Here is a 6,676-nt window from a genome sequence, read left to right as displayed (position 1 = left end):
TAGATAACAGAAATGTTTATATATATATATATATATATATATATATATATATATATATATATATATATATATATATATATAAAATTTCTGTCCCCCTCACTTCTGAAAAGATGGCTACGCCCCTGGAATTAAGTATTGGAGAAATTTGACAATGTAACATCATTTATTTGTATAATATTCCATGTGTATCTTAAACTACAGGTTCTCTTACTATCAACAGCTCAGTGTCTGTAGTCTAATGAGCCTTAAATACAAGATAACAGTAACATCAGAACAACAGAAATTAATAATTCATAGTCCAGTAAGTTATTTCAGTAATCACTTCTACTGATGAGTGTTTCTAATGTCTCATAAGAGTCATTTATTCAGGAATCAATTTACAGTTGTCACATTTTGCTAGTATTATTTTTATGTACATACTAACTGTAATTTATGTAAATTACAGTGTAATAATTGACATGTAAAACCTGATTGGCTCATAGGTCATGGTTTTTTTTGTTTTTACTGCAACACTGCAAAAATGTTTTAAAGCATCAGCTCCACAATATTTTAAAAGGCACTGTTTTTTATTTTAGAAAGAAAATCTAAACAGTTCAAAATATGAAAAACCTACAGAGCTTTGCAGCAATACAAGTCATACATAATAAATAAAGAATAACAAATAAACATGCATACAAACGAAATGTTCATGTGGTTATAAAGCAGGCAAACATCACAGAGGCTACATAACATAGATGCACTAAGACTTATACTGTAAAAGATTGAACTATATTACAATATTAAAGCAGAAAAAAATAAAAACATTAAACTTTAAATGTATACAATAGCACTGAAAATCAACTGAAAAAAGCAGTAATGTAAGATAAGCTTTCAAAACTTTACATTTTACATGTATTCATTTAGCAGACACTTTTATCCAAAGGAGAGAAAAAAATCCGACTTACAAATGAGGACAGTGGAAGCAATCAAAAACAACAAAAAGTGCAATGAAATATAAGTGCTATACCAAGTCTCAGTTAGCTTAACACAGTACACGTAGCAAGGGCTGTTAAATAATATAATAAATAAAAATAAATCAGATAGATTAGAAAGAGAATAGAGCAAGCTAGTGTTAGAAGTTTTGTGTATATGTATATATATATATATAATTTAGTGTTATATTACATCGCTAATGTGTTACATGCATGTCACTCTGCACTATCATGTAGGTCTGCACTGTTTGTACTTTCTTCTACACTGGAAGCTCCTGTCATCAAGTCAAATTCCTAATGTGTGTAAACATACTTGGTAATAAAGCTCTTCTTATTCTGATTCTGAATATGTTGAGCAGGTTGAGAGGAGGCAGTTTAAATATCAGTCACCAGGGGACATTCTACTTCTCAACACTGGAAAAATGTGGACACTGCAGGATTTCTTAGCAAATCGTTTGTGCACTAATAAAACAAGATCTGAAAGCCACTCTGTGAGCTTCTCTTCACACTGCATGTGGTGTATATTGCATCATGGCATGACCAACTTCTTAGTAATGTGTCTTAAGCAAACTGTTTTTCTTTCAAAAGTACTTCCTCTTTCAACCTAGACTCCCAGTTAAATATTGATGCATCTCTGATGTAGGCACATCTTTCTTAAAATGTTTATAAGAAGGAAAAAAAGAACAGAATACTTTTTTTTTACTGTGTGAAACATAAAGTGACCAGTTTAGTCTGATTCTTCAACACATGACTTCAGCTGGTCCTTTTTAGATTAGATTAGATTAGATTAGATTAGATTCAACTTAGTCACTGCACATGTAAGGTGCAAGGCAACGAAATGCAGTTTGCAGTTTATTATACAATGTCACAACTGTAATACCATTACTGAACAAATGGCTCTTATGAGAAGGTTGTTTTTTAGTGAATCTTAATCTTCACTAATAACAACCCCAACTCTTTACAAAAGTGTTGAGTCATTATCACAAGGGACTAGCGATTATGGTTCCATAAAAAAAAACAGAAACAGCATGATTGCAAAAATGGATAGGACGCAAATTAGACACTGGTTAGACAAATGCAAAGATATCACAATCGGTTGACCCTTTTATAAACCCAAATGAAACCGTTATATTAGGTAAAGTTCATGAGTAGGCCCGTTGCCCACAACCCAAACACTCCTTTCAAGCAAAAAATAATAATATAGATGTTACTCAACAGTCCTTTGTGCTTTGGGATAGGGAGGGAATTTGAAGTTCTGATGAAAAAAACAATGTCCCCAAAAAGAGAAAAAAATATATAAATCCACTGGACCAAGGCCCCACCAAAAAAACAGGTTATTCTCCAGCTGTAAGAAAAAGTACCCAGAGTATTGTCCAAAAAACGTATATCCCAGACCAGACTATGGTCCAATATAAAATGGCTTCAAAATCTAATATACAGTACCTCTATTCCCCAGAGATTACTTTGGACAATTACACAGAGCTAGGCTAACCCCAAAACAAGCCACCTCACTCCTCCAAAAAAAAAAAAAAAAAAAAAAAAAAAGGCCCGCCATCTCCCTCTTATCAGTAGGCCCACCATATATAAGAGTCCTTCAGGCCAACAAAAAGTCCCCTCAAACAACATACCTTAAGTGAGCATAATGCATGGGCTTTACTTTGGCAGTGTCACACTGTAATGATCACTGAAATTAGGAGAACTTACTTGACTGGTTACATCAAAATGTTTCAATTGGCCTAATTTAATTAATAAATGTAATTCTCACTAATTAAATTTGGCCTATTGAAACATTGAGACTTAATCACTAATTCATACAAATTCAGTTAGGTCAATTGAAAAAATTTAGATGTGATCAGTCATTAAAATTATTAAAGATTATTAAAATTAGTATTTTTTTTTTTTGGGACTGTTATCTTGTATTTAGGCTCATGAGACTAGAGACACTGCCCTGTTGTTCAAGACAAGCCATAGTGTAAGATACACATTATTTAATAAAAACAAATGAAAAGTGTTTGTAAATACATAGTAAGGAAAATTTTCTTCAACAGGCATGCAAATACTTAACAAAGAAAGGCACATGGATTCAAAACTGAAATCACAATAATTAAATTTGTTTTAATGCCCATCCCTTGTCTTTGTTGTATTAATATTAAACTGTGTTCACATGTACAAATAAATCAATGTCAAACTAAAAACCATCAGTGTCAGAGTGTGATGGATACAGACAGAAATGCTATCATAGTTGAGGTTTGGTGTGTTCTGTTTCAGCTCCACTGCACTAACCAGTGAAGGATGAGCAACATTTGTTCACTCTATTTCAATAAATGTATAAATACAATACAATACTGCCACTGCAATCAAATTTTTTTTTCATTTCCCTTGTTCATTAAACAAGGAAATGAAACAAAGCACCCTAATATAACTTTTTATAATGGTAAATACATTTTCTGTTCAATGCTGAATGACTCATGAGAGTGATCCTATAGAAAACTTGCTTGTCTGAAATTGTTACATGTAATAAGATTGCAACATTATCAACTGAATAGTTTTAAGACATGAGGTACATTTGTATGTCTTTAATATGTCAAGATTTTCCTAAGATCTGACCGCAGATTTCAGGAAGTCTTGAGCCTTTAACACAGTTTGTGTCTTTAACTGTCTTTCATCATTCAGTCAGTATGGAGCTCCCTCAACTTCCTCTTGTGCTCTGTGAGTATAATTTACTTTCTTTGTATTTCGGGAGGTGTTAATTAATTTTATGTTATGTAAATAATCACATTATTCAGTGTTTAAAAAAAAAACTTAACTGCATGCCCATTGGTTCATGCAGTAGAGCTGCAAGAGCCTATGGCCACAAAAGCCCTACATTATTCAATGTAAACCAGCAACTGTAATGGTTACCCACATTCTTCAAAATTTCTACTCTTGTGTTCAGCACAAGAGAGAAATTAATACAGGTTTGGGACAATGTGACATTAAATTTTAGGGTGATCTCTCCATTGACAGTAATGACAGTGGGCTGCATGTTTAATAGGCCTACTGTGGCTTTAAGACATGTACGCATCTAATATATGACAGTATCAGCACAAAAGATACGCTTCATTCGAATTAACCTGAGATCTTATGGCGAAATGCCCGCTTATGTAGCCAGATGGCCTCGTCCATTCTGGCAGGCTCTGGCAGGCTTTATCACCATAGCCTTGTGCAGCGCTGCTGCCAAACCATTGGTTCCTTTTAATTTCACAGTCCAATGGCCGTGCAATTACACTGTGTGATTGTAAAGATTTCAGTCCTCTGTTTTTCCCCATTGTGTTTAGCGACACAGTTCTTGTTCCTGTATCTAAGGGAACCAAAGTTACATAACGGAGTATGTTTTGCGCTTTGCAATGGTTGTGTATTGTATTGTTGGATATGTTGAGTAATAACTATTCAGATACCTCTGCTATTAGTCAGATGTTTTACTGTTTATCAGAAAACATCTCCAATGTTAATATGTTTTAATCTGTTTTATTCTGTGCAATTATCTATATATATATATATTACATTTCTCATCTTCCTTAAAACTGAAACTCACTCAAAGCACAAAAAACTTTTTTATTTTAGCATGTTTTGAATCTGAAATTTTTACATCATCATCTGTGCTCAGATGCAATTATCTCTTGACAAATTATAAAATAACATAAAATTCACAAATTATCAGCTCATTGTTCACAATTTAATGAGTTTCTTCTCTTTGTGTTTTAGTGCTGATTTCGAACATCTGCTCTCAACAAACTGAAGGTGAGTCACTTTGATTCATGTGATTCATTACATATAAGTGATACTGCAGTAACTTACAAACCTAATGAGGGTTGAGAAATTAGTGATTTTATTATGATCATAAATGCACCATTTTAAGACTGAGGTGTGACAATAAATAAATCAAAGTACAGTAAATATCAAACAATGAGAGGACAAAATTTTCTACTGAAAATCATTTAACAGTCAAGTTTGATGTTTCAAAATTCTCAATGACTTTATCAACTGACAGATATTCCCGTCACCTACTCTGACTGTTGAGCCACAGAGTTCACTGTTCACTGGAGACTCAGTTACTCTGCAGATGTGAGGTGAATCAGTCATGGGATAGATGGGAGTTTTTCTGGTGTAAAAAGCTTAAAAACTGACTACCTGAAGCTGCAACTAAAAACAAAAAATTTAACTGAACAGTCTCTGAAATGGAGGAGAGTACAGGTTGCAGAGCAACAAAGAAGGATTAAATTTTCACAAATTACAGTGAACCAGTAACAGTGACAATACAAACAGCAAGTCATTTTCTTGCTGAGCGGGAAGTCGTGGCCCTACATGGTTAGAGCGGTTGGACTCCCAATCGAAGAGTTGTGAGTTCTAGTCTCGGGCCGGGCGGAATTGTGGGTGGGGGGAGTGCATGAACAGTTCTCTCTCCATCTTCAATCCACGACTTAGGTGCCCTTGAGCAAGGCATCAGAACCAACCCAACCATGCTCCGGGTGTGTGCTCACAAGTGGTGTGTGTGTGTGTGTGGTGTGTGTGTGTTCACTGCTCTGTGTGTGTGCATTTCGGATGGGTTAAAATGGCAGAGCAACAAATTTCCTGAGTATGGGTCAGCCATCATTTGGCTGAATGTTCACTTCACTTTCACTTTCACCAAATCATGACAATCTGGTCAGTAGAACACAATGAAAATAAATTCACACAGAGACACTAGAAATAGTGATTGTAACAATTAGAGAACAACACTTCAGCCTAACCTAATTTAGAATGTGTGTTTAAAATCAATTCACTGATCATGTATTAAAAACAGCACATTATTTTAATTGTGAATTGTTTTCAATTGAACAGAAAGACCAAAAAGCCAATTTGACCATCACACCTGATCAACATGTATTCAGAGGAGAGACAGTCACTCTCAGATGTGACATTATGTGTGAGAAGGAGTCACTAGCTGGAAGTACAGCTGGTATAAAGACGGTTCAGACAGTGTTTTCAGTAAAAAACAGGAACACACATTCAGAGTATTGTTACTGAGTCTGACACAGGTAAATACTCCTGTTATGGAGCAGAGAGAGGAGGATCACGAACATCAAACATCAGTGATGAAGTTACAATGACAGTGTCAGGTGAGTTTTCGTCATCTCTTCATATACAGGTGCTTCTCAATTAATTTGAATGTCGTGGAAAAGTTAATTTATTTCTGTAATTCAACTCAAATTGTGAAACCTGTGTATTAAATAAATTCAATGCATACAGACTGTGTCATGAGTCCGGACCTGGTGTTCCCACTTCCCCATCTCCCAGACTCATTCACCTTAACTCTACAGACCTGGTTTACTCCACACACCTATTTCACCCACTCACACACACACACCTGGTGCCTATTGGCCTATTTACACACCCACACTCCAAAATTCTGCTGCCTGGATTAATTGTGAATTGTTGATCTGTATTTCTAGTGCTAGTGCTCCTCGAGATATGCATGTGTATTCTTTACCATTGATTGAGTTTGAACCTGTTTTGTTTTGGCCTGTGGGCCTTTTTGTTTCAGATATATTAAAATAATTATTTTCCCTGCATTTCGACCCAAGACCCTGTTTCTTCCACTGGCACCGTCTCTACTGTGCCGTGACATAATCCAGGCAGCAACATGGGTACAGCAGGGAAGTGCCTTGATGTCAGCCAGGGATATC

The sequence above is a fragment of the Carassius auratus genome, unplaced genomic scaffold, assembly GCF_003368295.1.
Source record: "Carassius auratus strain Wakin unplaced genomic scaffold, ASM336829v1 scaf_tig00215429, whole genome shotgun sequence".
NCBI lineage: Eukaryota > Metazoa > Chordata > Actinopteri > Cypriniformes > Cyprinidae > Carassius > Carassius auratus.
Note: the sequence above shows the minus strand (reverse complement) of the source record.